A 14923-nucleotide genomic window follows, 5' to 3' on the forward strand; every position below is an offset into this window, starting at 1 on the left:
CGCACTGTGAAAAATAAGAGCATACATTCTATGCCACTGTTGTCACTTTTGCACACATAAATCTGAAACAACATAACATGCCTGAGTGTTTTGCTCAGTTCGTGAACTGAACATATACGGAGCGCAAGTGGAATTCATGCTTTCGCTCAGTCATAACAATCTTTACTGCCAATCTAGCTGTGCCGCGGTATTCACCGGTAACAACGTTACTAGATGTTCTAGTAACGTTGACGAGTAATACATTTATGCAGCGAAAGCTTTTAGATAGTCCGCACATACGATGTAGACGAAGAGGAAGTCAAAGAATGCACACATTGAGACCGCATTCCCCGGTGATTGCATTCATTTGCTCTCATTTTCAACGTTTGTTCAAATCGACATGAGCCATCTTCGTTATATAAACTCTGCAGTCTAGTTCTGTTAAACTGAATGAAGATTTCCACTTTTTGTATTTTGTAACAGCCAACTCTCTTAACGAAATGTAATATCTCGTTTTGAAATTCACGAAGTAAATAAATCTTCCGCATTTTTATTTTTTACTTCGACACCCTTAACCTCACGATCTAGCGCTTGAAGGCCCGAAACTAAGCGCGCACTGGCCGTAGTCACTGACGAGAGCGGCCAGGATTCGCTATTAGAGTTACTGGGGAAAAAAATTCAAATTTGTCTATAGAGAGGTTATAGAGAGGCTATAGAGAACGCAACTGAAAAGCATTAAACCCCACAAACCAAACCAAACCAAACCAAAGCATACATAACAAAAACAAAGCATAAGGAATCATGCTGGCGTGTCGGGGTCTTAAAACTCCTTTCGTGGAGGACAATTGATGGGTCACTAACACAAGTGGGCCCATTCTTACTTACCTATATGGTATGCGGCTGTGACACCTGTCTAGTCATTTAGGATGCTGAAACAAAATGGTAGTTTGATCAACTAGAGGCTTAGAAACGCTACATCCCCTTCAATGCATTCAGCCCCGGAATAAGTTGGCTGTTTCAATGCCATGGTTGTTACGCACTCTAGTTGTGCCGTGCGTGATAAGCCGAAAGGGTGCTCCGTGAACAATGCAAACTGGTACCTCACATGTGAAAAAACAGTAGAGTATCATTTTCCGCTCTCCTGCAGTAGCCGAATGAATCTACTGACCGTTGGCTGAATGTTCGCTTGCAGAACCACAGCCTACTGTCTTTAGGAAAGCGACGTCTTCAAATTGTGCCAAGCACTATAGGGAGTGTAGTCGAAAACGTTTGCTTGATCAAACTATAAATCTGTTTCGGCGTCCTAATCAAGTGAATATAAATGTGCCACACACTTATTATACAGCAAGAATTAGCTCACGTGTGTTAATGGCCATCACTTATCCCACAAGAAAGGGTGTTTTTAAATACAGACGCGCCCGCGTGATTCCTTATGTTTTCTTGTTGTTTCACGAAGTTATTTAAGTATATAGTATATCTTCTACGCTCCGTGAATAAATGTTCAGTTGCGAGTCACCGCCAATGGTGTCTGGTCTTCCTTGTCTGCTTTCTTGTGCGCGCTATTCTTATTTTTTTTCTTGCGCTTTGGTTTCACGTAAAAAGAATACTTGCTCCGGGTAGCTGATTGGAATACATCATAAGTGGCGTGTTTCCACTGACGTCATTGTCTGCATGATTTCCTCAGCGGTGTTTCAGAGTGCGACGCCACTTGAAAAAGCTGCACAAGATTTAAAAAGAAAAATGAGGTTACTCAAGGAAAATCATTTGCACATACGCAAGCGAAACGCTAGGTACAGCTGGTGAATGAATGAATGAATGAATGAATGAATGAATGAATGAATGAATGAATGAATGAATGAATGAATGAATGAATGAATGAATTGAAGACTGTTGAAGAATTATTGAAGAATGATGAATGAATCGAGGAATGAATTAATTGAAGAATTGAATGAATTGAAGACGCAATTACGTGAAGGGGGTTGGCGAGTCATGAATTTCAGAAGGAGGAACCGAAGCCCATGAGTGTGGTTGAGAGTGGGTAGAAAAAAGATAGAGGAATGAATTGCGGCTGACTGCGCACACACGCAAGGGTATCTTATTATTTACACACCCTTGAAGGCGCGGTGTTGCAATGGTTACGGCGCTCGACTACTGTGCCCAAGGATGCGAGATCGAATCCTGGCCTCCTCAGCCGCTTTACGGTGCAAGCGAAAAGCAAGGCTCCCGTGTGTTGTGCGATGTCAGTGCACTTTAAAGAGCCCCAGGTGGCTGAAAATTGCCTCACAGCCTGAGTCGCTTACGAACGTTAAAGGGCCACTGTCCAGGGAAGGCCCTTTTAAGCAAAGGAGCCCAGTGTTTCGATCAGGTACCGGAGATAGTCTGTGCAAAATGCTACAGTGACACGCGCGCCGCAAAGCATCGAAAATACAATTCAAAGCTCACTCATGCTCTCCTTTGGGAAGCCAGCTTCCCCGTTTCCTGCGCTGGCCCGACGGGCCACTGTAATGACGTACGTACCGCGAATTACGTCCATTGGTCCGTCTCGCTGACTGGCGGGAGAAGGATGGGTGTCTACCGCTCGCTGCGCGCTTTTCCCTCGCCACGGCCAGACTGAATCCAGCGGCACGCGCTCCATCGGCCGTTTTTTTTTTTTCTTTTTTTTTTTTTCTTTTTTTTTTTCGCGCTCGCGGAGTGCCACGCCCCACCTCCCGCCAAACGCGGAGGAGGAAGGGGAATTTGTCTTGCGGAGGCTGGACGACCTCGGGCAGGAGAGTGAAAAACCTTTGGGAGGGAACGGAAGGAGAGAAGCATGACAGAATCGGGTGATTGCGGTGGCTGTAACTGCGTTATTAGTTACTCTTTTCAAAAACATTTTGCGGCCTTGCGTTCTAGGGGCGAAGTCTCACAGTCACCGGGGCAGAAAATATTTTCGACCGGAGGGTGGACAGTGGGCCTTTAAACCCCATCAACCAAACCAATCCTTGAAGACGCAATTACGTGAAGGAGATCAGTGCTCGGAAACGGTAGCACTTCTACTGAAGGATCAGTGCTCTAAGAGATATGTGTAACAGCTAGGGCGAATCTGTTAGCCTACTACTACTGCCACAATCTCTTAGATAACATGGACAACCAATATTATTACGGCCTTATGGCATTGAGTGAAGTGTGCGTTGCACGTGGCCAATAGGGAATACAATGCATGGCTGACGCGTTTCGCTAAGCACAGCAGCGGAAACCCTGGAGAGAATCGTAGGCAGACTCATGCGCAGTAAACTTGGCAGCTTTCAGCGGCGGCTACGCGTTTTCTTGTTCCCTCTAAGCATGGTGTATATTGTGCAGGGTGAAGTGGGAGAAGTAAAAACTAAGTAAATGGAAAGAGTAAAGGCTAGCGCGAGTCGCCTTTCAAACAGATGCACACAGGTGTCACGATAACCCGCAGACCCAACGATTCATCTGTACAGGATAATTATTAGCAATAGAAAAATATTAACCACTACGTTAGACACTGGAGTATATAACCAACGTCCAAATAAGAAAAAAAAAATGAAAATGAAGGGTAAACAAAGCGCTAAAAGCGTTCAGGAGTACAAGTCGAGGGAATAATTGCTACTAGGCGATAGACAAGTGAATCTATGTCACCTTGCTCCTATGTCATTATACCCAATCACAATTATTCCCGGCTTATAACTGCTTGCAACTCGGTTGAACAGGTACTGCGCCTATTTCTGATAGTAAAGCGTTGCATAGCTTTATTGCATTAGGGCATGCGCAGAAGGATCCGTCGAGTCTGTTAAAGAATTCCGCCTCATATGGGAGGTAACTGCAGTGGCTAACTGAAAATTCGCCACAAAGAGAGAGATGGTGTATATGGCTTAAAAAAAAAGTGATAAAAGGTTAATTTTATGGATATAGGCTACGTTGTGTAACTCTCCTATGTTGATCGAATTTCGAACTATGTCCTTTCGGTATGGCTTCAAAGGGCTTAGCATCCCAAACCGACTCAGGCTATGAGGGACGCCGCAGTGGAGGACCCCGGGAATTTCGACCACCTGGGTTTCGTTAACGTGCACTGACATCGCGCAGCACACGGGTGCCTTGCTTTTCGTCTCCATCGAAAAGCGGCCGCCGCGGCCGGGATTCGATCCCGCATCATTGGGCACAGCAGTTGAGCGTCCTAACCACAGAGCCAAAGCTTTGTTGATCATGAAAAGCGCATAAAAAACACGAACAGCAAAAGACAAACACACGAACGCAACACTAACAATAACAAATCCTAACCACTATACGCTAAACATTGGAACATGTAGCCAGCGTCAAAATAAAAGAAATTAATGGTATCGTTTGTCTGCCTTTTGGCTGTTCGTGTTTTTTAAGCGCTTTCACCGTCAACATAGCTAACCAACTCGCCCAAACGCAGCCATTATTGAGCCAAAGCGGTGGGGCCCTTTTCTTTTTTTTTTTTTTTTTTTTCATGTTGACAAGCCGAAAGCTTGAGACTTAATAACCAGCTAATAAAAAGTAACGACAGCTCGCAGTAATAACAAATTTCTGTTCTGTAATTAAAAAAAAAAAAAAGAAGGTCACGTCCTTAGCTTTTCATTTTGAAACAGAGCAGGGTACAAGAGGAATGAGGGGCAAACGACAGAGGGAACACCAATCATAACATGTGGCAACAGCTGGCCCAGCAATTCGTGTTGAACTGCTTTCAGACTTCTCTTTATTTTATTTTCCCCCTACCGCAGTTGCCCGCCCTGCTGCACGCTTCTATGTCGCTGCCGAGTTGGCGGACGACAGGCGAGAGCACGCGCGCAAAGCGTTCGACGTCGGAGAAGGGAAGAAAAGCGGATCACGAGCGATGCCTCTTCACGATTCGCGTGTGTATGTTTATTACGGCGGCGGACGGCGCCAGCGGGCCCTCCTGACGGTTTCGGCGACGGTGGCGCCAGCGAGGGTCCGGCCCTCGGCGGCTGACCCCCGCGACGACCCCACTTGCCCATCTCTTCTTCCCCGACTCTGATCCCCCCACCGCTTCTGTCCGAGGCCTACGGAAACCGCCGCTAGGCGGCGCCGGGGGAAGAAGGCGCGCGTGCGCGCGCATCTGTAGTGCCGTGTTTTCCGGCGTTGAATACGCATGCCCATCACACCCTGTTGCCTGTTGTTGCAGGGGGAGAAAAGGGAGGGGGGGGGGGGGGAGGTATTTATGGAAAGCTCCTGGTGTCGGTGGTCCAATCAACACATGTCGCATGTCGTTACTCTCGTCATAATGTCATCACTGCTACACCCACGACGGCCATTTCAATCGAGGTCATTACGTACCCGCAATATTCAACTCATTACCTGGCACCATATTTTCAATTTTGGCGATGTCATCAATAAATTGATGCTTGACAGTTAATATTCCGGTTACATAGCCGTGATGAACAGACCTTTTGCTCGGATAGCTATGTTTAACCGAAATGAACCACCTAATTTTCTTTACCTATTTGTAGCCTCGTGCACTGGTTCACTCACCAACTGACAGGTGCGTCCTGACAAGCCTCACTGGCTTCGGCCGACATGTCTTAATCACTTTATATTGGCCTTTTTCTAAATAAAAGCTGTATTATTATTATTATTATTATTATTATTATTATTATTATTATTATTATTATTATTATTATTATTATTATTATTATTATTATTATTATTATTATTATTATTATTATTATTATTATTATATCACTCTCTGATTTCGCTCTCTATGTGACTCATTTTGTCTAAATTTCATTTCATGCGTTGTTTGTTTCTACTTTCGTCTTCTATCTATGTGTGTAAAGCTTCCGTGTGCATTTGTTTTTTTTTCTTGTTTGTGCTGCAGCAAAAAGACCATATGGTTGTTCCTGCGCATATTAAGTAAAGATTAATTATTTGGTTATTATTATTGTTATTTCATGTAATGGATCGTAACAGAAAATTAACACTCTTGGGAACTCACTATACAAGCCTAAACGAATAGTATCAGTCAGTATTCTTTTCTTTTTATTCTAAGAACTGGCACGTGCCATAAGGTGGGATTGTCGATAGATTAAAATAGGTAATGGAGGCCACTATCTTCAAGAAACCGGAGCTGCCTCTTACTCCGTATTCTGCACGCGGCAAAACAAGCGTGCAAGCGCAGTAGCTGCTTGCATTCGTAACTCCTACGGTGTATAGAAGTTTAATGCCTCGCTCACAGACCTGGGCCTAATACAAATAAGCAGCTAGCACATGCATTTATTGGTGATACTAGTAGCTTATAGGCCCCTTCTGGCAGGCGTTTTCTTTCTTGGTCGAGCTCAATATGTAATCGAAATTAAAACTCGGAGCAGTCGTTATGCCTTGCTGAAGATTTGCATGACATGCTGCCACTTATTAAGTCGATCGTTTCAGATTACTTAACTGCTCTATCGCCTCGATAGCACCTGATAGTGCTATCTCGGCATAGGTGACAACAAAAAACTGGCCGACCATTGCTTCACTGCTTGTCAATAACTCATAGCTATGACTATGATGCCATTCCCACTGCTTAGGAACTAAGAACGGGCAAAGAAGTGAACACTCTATAATCAGAAATTGGGCAAACTGTATAAAGAACTTGGACATGTTTAAAGAAAATTGCACTCCTAGCGTTATTAACAGGAAGTCTAACCTCGATAAACGAAGTCGCATGTTTCCGGAGAAATACTTCGTTATAAAGCGAACTTCGTTGCATCGAGGTTCAAAATATCACATCAATCCAAGTTATTTAGTTATTTGTTTTCTGACCATATTATGGATATCTCGAAATCTTAATCGATGGCTGAAGGTATGAACACCGTCATCGAACGCTATAAGTACAGGATCTATCCACCAGACTGCAAAATTATTAGGCGCGTCGCTAATCGAAAGAGGGGAATGAAAGAGCACGATCCCTTCCAAATCATTAACGTGTTCTAACTATATGCAGAATAATGTACGCATCCCCCTACCTAAATGAGAGCGAAGTCTGAAATGTAGATGCTGTGATCAGGTCGGCTTATAGGACAGCTTTAGGCTTCCCTCATTTCAGAGCCAACGAGAAGTACACAACGCGATTAAAAAATTGAAAGAAGCACAACGGACAATGCAAATTATGTGCACTACACGCACGGGAAGAGCCGTCATACGGAAATCATCTGCGGAACCGATGACGTATCTCCTCAGGAGTATCATGATTAAGAGCCACTACCTAAGAACATGAATCCACAAGTACAAGACCAGCGCGAAGCTAGAGAGAGGGGCTTGCACTTGAGTTTGCAAAAACTCGAAGACGACCATTTGCGGGTGATGTACCCAGAACAGGAAGACTGGCAAAACTGACAATGTCGGAAACCAATCACAACTTCGAACTCCCTTTCCGCGGAAGAAGCCGCCATCGCAGCTGCTATACAGCCTACACCAGAGCCACCACCATTGTAAGTAAGCGACTCTAAGCATGCGGTATATAATAATATCAGAGGAAGAACCTCCAGCATTCCTCGGGACATACTCCACAACTTTCCCCCACCTGAGTGAAATCGACTTAATTTGGGTGCCAGCGCACGCAGGAAATCCAGACAACGAGGCAGCACACACGTACGCTCGCGTAGAAGCCGGCCGACCTGTGGACGTCGTCTTGGACCTGGAGCCATTTGGAGTGCCCCTCACATCATACCACACCACACACTACAGACTCGGGAGAAGAACATGTACACCATCACAAGCCTTATACTCTGCCAGAGAGCAACAGGAGCTGTGGAAAAAACCTCATTCACGCCTTGTTACATACACGGACATCCTCCAGCATTATCGGCTCGAACGGTGTCTATACCCCCCTGCACACCGGGAACTATCCCGGCGCGAGGCCGTCCATGGGCGCAAAATACAAACAGGAACCTTTCCCAACCCATGGCTATATAGCAAAATTTTCCCAAATCTTATTGCACCTAGCTGCAAACACTGCTCACAACCGGCCACATTCATTCCCATAGTGTGGACATGTATACGACACAACGCAGACAATACAGCTACAGTGGATGCGTGGGAGTCCCTCCTGCGTACCACCGAGCTCGCCCAACAGCGCCAGCTCATTTTGCGCGCATTGGAGGCCGCAGAGTCCCAAGGGATCCCTGCTGACCTTCTCTAAGCAGTGCAACCAGTCTTTCGGCTGGTTCCCCTTCTTTGGGAGTAAATAAAGAGTTTATCATCATCATCAACCCACGTATTTTTTTTTTTTTCATATCGACTCAAAAATTAGCCCGATCTGTCGCTTCCGTGGTGAAATATCACCATTAAATCACATAATTTGGAGTTGTTTGGCCCATCTACCTCCCAGGGAACTCATGCTTGATCCCTCGCTTGATACGTGAAATGAAGTAAAGGCCAGCGGCGAACAGGACATTCAATCCCTAGCCGTGGCATATGAACCTGTATCGCCCATGATCTTCACGGTCTCGGAGGTATGTGCTGGCCACCTTTCCAACCCCCCCTTTTCTTTTAATAAGGTTGCACTTGATTCCTTCCAAATACGGAACCAAGCGGGGCTGCGCAAATCCATCAATGGCATCAAGCAACCCTGCGACCCATCACATGCTCTCGTTGGCTGATGGGAACAAGACGTGCAAGAAGCAGACCACCGAAAAATAGAGCAGCTGGCTTGGTTTGCTAAGTGTAGTTTTGTTGACCGCGGATTACATTTTTTTTTTTTTTTATGCTGAGCGTGGGCGACGTGGTGCGTGCACCGGACGAGATTTAATGGCTGTCGACTGTGTCACGTACTTCACGGTGCCAATAGCGTCGCGGGGAGACGGGCATAACGACGTAGTTTTTAAGGCGAAAGCTTTTAATGCTTCATATGTCGTTCGCAGAAGGTGTCACACTTTGCGGCCACCTTAGGTCACGTGATGCCATCCAAGATGACGGCCACCGCAGGTAAAGATGGGTCACCCTGAGCCCACGCCCCCCAAAGGGGGACGTAAGCCTTAACACATTTCGTTACGTGGGAGGCGGTAGCGGCAGCTGACATGGCCGAGCACTAACTGGACGTAGGGCTTCCTGACATTACGCTTGGCAGAAGCTGCCAACTTGGGTCTCTCCTTTCATATGGGAGGCTGATATCAGAATCAGCGTGCCAAGGCTCTTGTATTCACGTTATCCTTAGGCCACGCCGACACGCTCATATACGGCTCGGTTAACTCGGGGCTTTATATGTGGGCTGGTACCTTACGCTATCGCGTCATACCGATCCAGGCGTCTATGCGGAGCCTTTCACTCGGCGCTTCCTCGAACGCCGCTCCACGCAGCCTACAGAAGCAGACGGAGTAAAACCAGGAATCAGTGAAGTTTCAATCAAAGGCTTTCGCCTTATCGCACTTTAGTGGTCCAAAGTACCACGCAAATTTTTGTTTATGGCATGTAATGTCCCAAACTGGCATAGGCTATGATGAATTGGAGGCCTCCAGAAATCCGACTCTTGGTATTGTGCACTGACGTCGCAGATGCGGTCCGCGTGCATCTATATTATAATATATGCTTCTGGGCGAACTTAATATAGTTCTGATTCGTTGCAGAAGAGAGCGAGATAATATCCTATTTAATTTAGCGCTAGCTTATACAGCTCATCCGGTCGAATAGCCATTGGCGGCGTCGGCACAGAGGGTCGAAAATAATTGGGGCTGCGTAAAAAAATCGCCCTACGGTAATTTATTATTTAGTGACTGATGATTGGTTGGTATGAGATAGGCAATCACGAGTTAATGAAATACATGAAATTAAATAAATAATTGTCGAATGAAATAACAATGAAAAATTGAATAAAATGGGATTCAAATGTGCCAGAACGCTCAGAATGAAAATTCAAGGCATCATGATGCACATTAAAAAATTTAGAGTGCAACTGATCAATTCATTTATTGAAACATTTGAAAAAATTCGAGACTTCAAATGTGTCAAAATGAACAGAAAGAAATGCAAATGATTGATTATGCTAATGAAAGAAATGTGTAACTGGTTGATTACTTAATTAATTGAGACAATATTTAACAATTGAAAATGCGGTCAAATGTTTGAAACTGCTAAGAATAGAAAGCAATGTTTGCTGATGCTAAGTATCGGTGTGTAAAAAGTAAAAATTACGAGATACTTTAGCGGCTAAAGTAGTGAAGACGAAAGCCTAGAGTGCCCCATTCTTCTATGCAACTGGCACTCATCAGTAAATAATTCATTATTCATTAGAAGGTAATTAAGTAAGTAATAATTGATCAAGTAATTACTGACATACTTAATTAGTCGATAATTAGTAATTAATTATTTAGTATTTGATCATTCATTTGCATATGGCCATATAAGGCACGCATTCGCGCATACTGTGGTTGTGCTCTGTGATTGGTCTAGACCTCTATAACGTCATCCCGCCTCGGCCAATCAGAGCCACCGCAAAAGCGGGGCACATTTTGTCCACGACAGCATGAACCATAAAGGCTTTCGCCTTACAAAAATAGAGAAAAACTAAATATAAAATAAATGAAAAACGAAAAACACCGTCCGTGTATGTGAAATGCCTTCGCGTCATACCCTTACAGGCGGAGCTTAGGTATCTCCCTAATTTTTTTTTTCCTTAACACAGATCTACAACAAGAGTAAGTATCGTTAAGAGTATATGTTGGCTTTAGTGCTATTTTGAGCAAAAAATATTCCAGGGACGATTACGGAACTCCCTAATTCTGCTCATCTCTACTAAACGTTTTTGCGATATACTGAGGCAAAGGACTCGAGAGATGCTTGTATGTACGCATGCGCAGTTACAAAGCACTGTTTTTCTCACTAACATGCAAATACAACTTCTGAGAAGAGAAAAAAAGAGGCAGGAGTGTGAGGTGCATGCCTCGTGGCTTTTCCTTTTCTTACGACAAATTTGCTTTGTCTTGTGACCTTCTCTTCTGTGTGTGAGTCGCGACTCTCGCTTGGTTGCACCGCCAACGGCACCAACGACACCAACGGCGATGAGTCTGAACCACCGAACGGGCGCCTAAACAGGCGACCTTAAGCACATCCTTCCGGGGCTATCTTGTCAGTCCTGTCTGAATATGTCATATCGCAGTATGTGAAACGTAGCGTTCGACTGACGTGCATTGAGTACACGGTACATGTTGTTAGTCGGGCACTGTCGGTAGCGTTGTCCGAAGGCCCTATGTCCCGCTACTACCGTCCCGCTTATAACACCGCGTGCACATTTCTCAAGGGTCTTCGAGACGTGATCAGCCGGACCCAGTCGGCACGCGACGCCACGGGACTGGCCGAAAAAGAGAGAAAGAGTGGCCAGGCCCGCGGAAGATGCGCCGCCACTCTGGCGGTAGCAGTGCCCGCTACACATCCGCCGGGAAGGGAAACCTGGGCGGCGCGATGAATGAGCGGCCGCACCCTGAGCACGGAGCGGCGGCGGCGCCTCGGCCGGCGTGGGAGCGCGCGCCCAGTCGTCCTGGGAGGCGGCAGTACGCGAAGAACGGAGCGACGGTACGACGTTGCACTGTGCGCGGCCTACCAAAATTAACATTTTACGCGATAGGGTATTGCATTCGTTCGGCTGGGAAGCCGTCGCCGTACCCTAGAACTGAGATATGGCGTAAGAAATGTTTCGGGAAAGAATAGGCACGTGATTCCGTACAAAAACGGTGCTGCTACCCTCCCTTATGCAGCGTGCAGGCATGGCGTCGCACCATCATTTCTCTTCCCATTTATCATCCATCTGCTAGTCGAGTTGGAGGCTTGTTTGCGATAGAAATTAGGGCCGGTGATACATGTACAATCGGGGACAAAAGTCTGTGGACCACGCAAACTGCAACCAAAGCGCATAACTTTCGTATCGGTCAGTAATCTCGTACCATACACATCGATGTAAAAGCTGGGATTTAGTTCTTTTATTTATGCTATACAAATAAGGTGACAATTCGTTTACGTCGTGATTCTAGTCCAAACTCGTCAGACGTGCGGTCCAGAGAATTTTGTCTCCGATAGTGTAGGCTGTTTCACGTTTAGAGGGAAACTGGGAGCATGGGACCACTAAGTATTCTCAATCACATGCCGCCAAAAGTCGGGGAGGATTGGCTGTAAAGACGCAGGCGCAAGAAGCACGGCTGGCTGCCCTTTCAGAGCCTGGTGCCATCCATTCTCGTCGGCTCATGGCGGCAGCAGTTCTGAAAGCACGGTAGTCGCGCGCTACCAGTTTTTCCCTGTAAGTGTGAAACAGCCTGTAACCCCAATCGAACAAGCGCGGGGGGTTTGTAACCAATCGAGTCCTACGCTCGGTTTCATGCCTCCACCCGCGTAAACACGACGACGATGCATTCGATGTCATTCTCCGTGAAATATACAAGCGTCACAACCGGCGCCTACTTGGCCTAAGGATGGTAAACACCTTTAATGAGATGCCTACTTTATGAACCAATACACGTGACTGTCTAAAACGCCGTCGAGTCGCCGCCTCCTTGCCCGACTAAACATCCATCCCTCAATACATACGGAAGAGCGCGTGCGCATCCCAGTGGAGATATGGTTTTCGCAGGGACCATGCGTAGTGGAGATCAGTCTTCCACATGCGTCCTTTTCCGGCCAGCATGACACGAGAGGATCATAGTGGCAGACGCCTCGCTTGGGTGGAAGCCCTGGCTCGCCACTACGACCACAAGCACGGAGTCTTCTACGTGAACGCCTCCGGCCGGCACCATGGGGGTTGATATACACGGCCACAGTCGTCCACCAAAACACTGTAGTAAACGGACTCACTTTCCGTACACACATTACACATGCGGAAGAGGCCGCCACCGCGCTAGCCGCCGCAGATCAGGACTCACGGGTCGTTATCACTGACTCGAGGGGTGTCTGTCCTTCGCCTAAAAAATTTTGGAAAACAGTGACTATTTCGATGTTCCCGCTCACCGAGGGAAACGAGACGGCCTATGCCGCCACCCGCGCGCTCACGTTCCGGGCACCACCATCGTTCAACACCAATACGGGCCCCGAACCCAATCCCGCCTATACTTAATTTCAAAGAGATTACTCAGTTCTACAAATCCGGCCATTTCATCTATGCTAAGCCCTGCAAGGGCCTCACAAAGGCCGAAGAGAACACTCTTCTTCGCCTTTGCACCAGAACTTTCCTGTGCCCGGCAGTTTAAAAATACTTTGTAGCGTAGTCTGCACGGATGGAACAAAGTACCGTTACCAACGCAAATCTGTCGCTGTGGTAACGGACGCTGAAGGTAAAGAAATATGCAGCGCAAAAATAAACAACCCAAGCATAGAGGCAGCTGAAGAAGCCGCGATCGCTCTGGCAATAGCGCATGGTGATGCAACTGGACAGAACATCACTATATATATAGTGACGGAATCCAAACACGCGTGCCGAAACTACACAAAGGGCAGAATTGACAGAATTACCAATCGTATCCTGCAAACGACGACAAGACATATAAAGAACACTAAACACAGTATAGTATGAGTTCCGGGACACGAGGAGATGAGGGGCAACGAGGCAGTAGATGAGTTAACTCGAAGGTACGTCGACCAAGCGGACTCAACACTCAGCACCACGGGAACCTTTGACCATGTTATTCCCGCGTACTCAGGTATACAATATCATTACAGAGGTCAGCGAAAATGCTACTCAGCCCCACACAAAAGGCTAACCCAAGAGGAGGCAGTACACTGGCGCAAATTACGAACCGGCACTTATCCACACCTACAAGATTTTCCCTACGCAATATGAAGATGAATGTCCATGGTGTCATGGTACATCGACACTCGAGCACGTCACATGAACCTGTCCTGAGGCAGGCTTGGAGCCTAAAATAGAAACCCGAGTGTGACGCGGTGGGAGTCCTGACTGGCCAGCGAGGACGACGAAGAGCAAAGATATCTCGTGCTACAAGCCACAATGGCAGCACTGGAGTGCGGCATCCTGGATCGACCACGGCGCACAAGTGACCAGTAACGATCATAAACACATCGAATCTGTAGACAAAAAAAAGTTTTTTCCATCCATCCATCACGTGTTGCTCTTTCTCAAGAGAGTTAAAACACGCTCTAACAGGCGGGCGAGCCTAACTCTCTCCTGGAGGGAAGGCGAACTCTAATCTGGCGTTGCACGTGCAATCTCGGGAAATAAATCGGAGGACGACCCATCTCTTTGCACGCCTTTTTTCAACGGCATTTCTGTAGTTTATAGAAAAGAAGAGCTAATTTGTCGAGAGATAGTTGAGGCCTTTTACAGCGCTAAGGCTAAGGACACGTGTGCGGCTAAGCCGTCGGTTAACCTTCATAGTAAGGAAATCGTTCTTCTATGATAACTTGGTAGTAAGATCATACACGTGTGCGACTAAGCCGTTGGTTAACCTTCATAGTAAGGAAATGGTTCTTCTAGATAACTTGATAGTAATATCATACACGTGTGCGGCTAAGCCGTCGGTTAACCTTCATAGTAAGGAAATCGTTCCTCTAGATAACTTGATAGTAAGATCATGACTTTGAATTGTTTATACGCTTTCACTGGTTTGGGCATCGTGTGCGCGCATCTCAGTACGTGTCTTCGTTATCGTATTTCCTACGATAAAACTTAACGTGCTAGTCCAGCTTCGTATTAATTGTTTGCTTTTATTCTCTGTGTCGTGCCTTTTGGCTGGTTTAAAATTAATGTTTTTTTATTCATTCATTCATTGACGTTAATTGTACGTGTGGGTGCACAGAGAAAGATACCACGCCTTAATTATTTTAAAAAACAATTTAAAATAAAAAAAAAGGAAAGGTGCAGTACTGTCACACTTATTCCGCTGTCACCTGAACCGCGCTGCAAGGGAAGGGAGGAAGGTGGGTGGGAAAGCAGAAAGAGATAAAGGGGTGCCGTAGTCCAGGCCTCCAATGTAATTACGACCACTTG

Source organism: Amblyomma maculatum, chromosome 10 (genome assembly GCF_055883805.1).
Source record: "Amblyomma maculatum isolate TAMU_Amacu chromosome 10, ASM5588380v1, whole genome shotgun sequence".
NCBI classification, from domain to species: Eukaryota; Metazoa; Arthropoda; class Arachnida; order Ixodida; family Ixodidae; genus Amblyomma; species Amblyomma maculatum.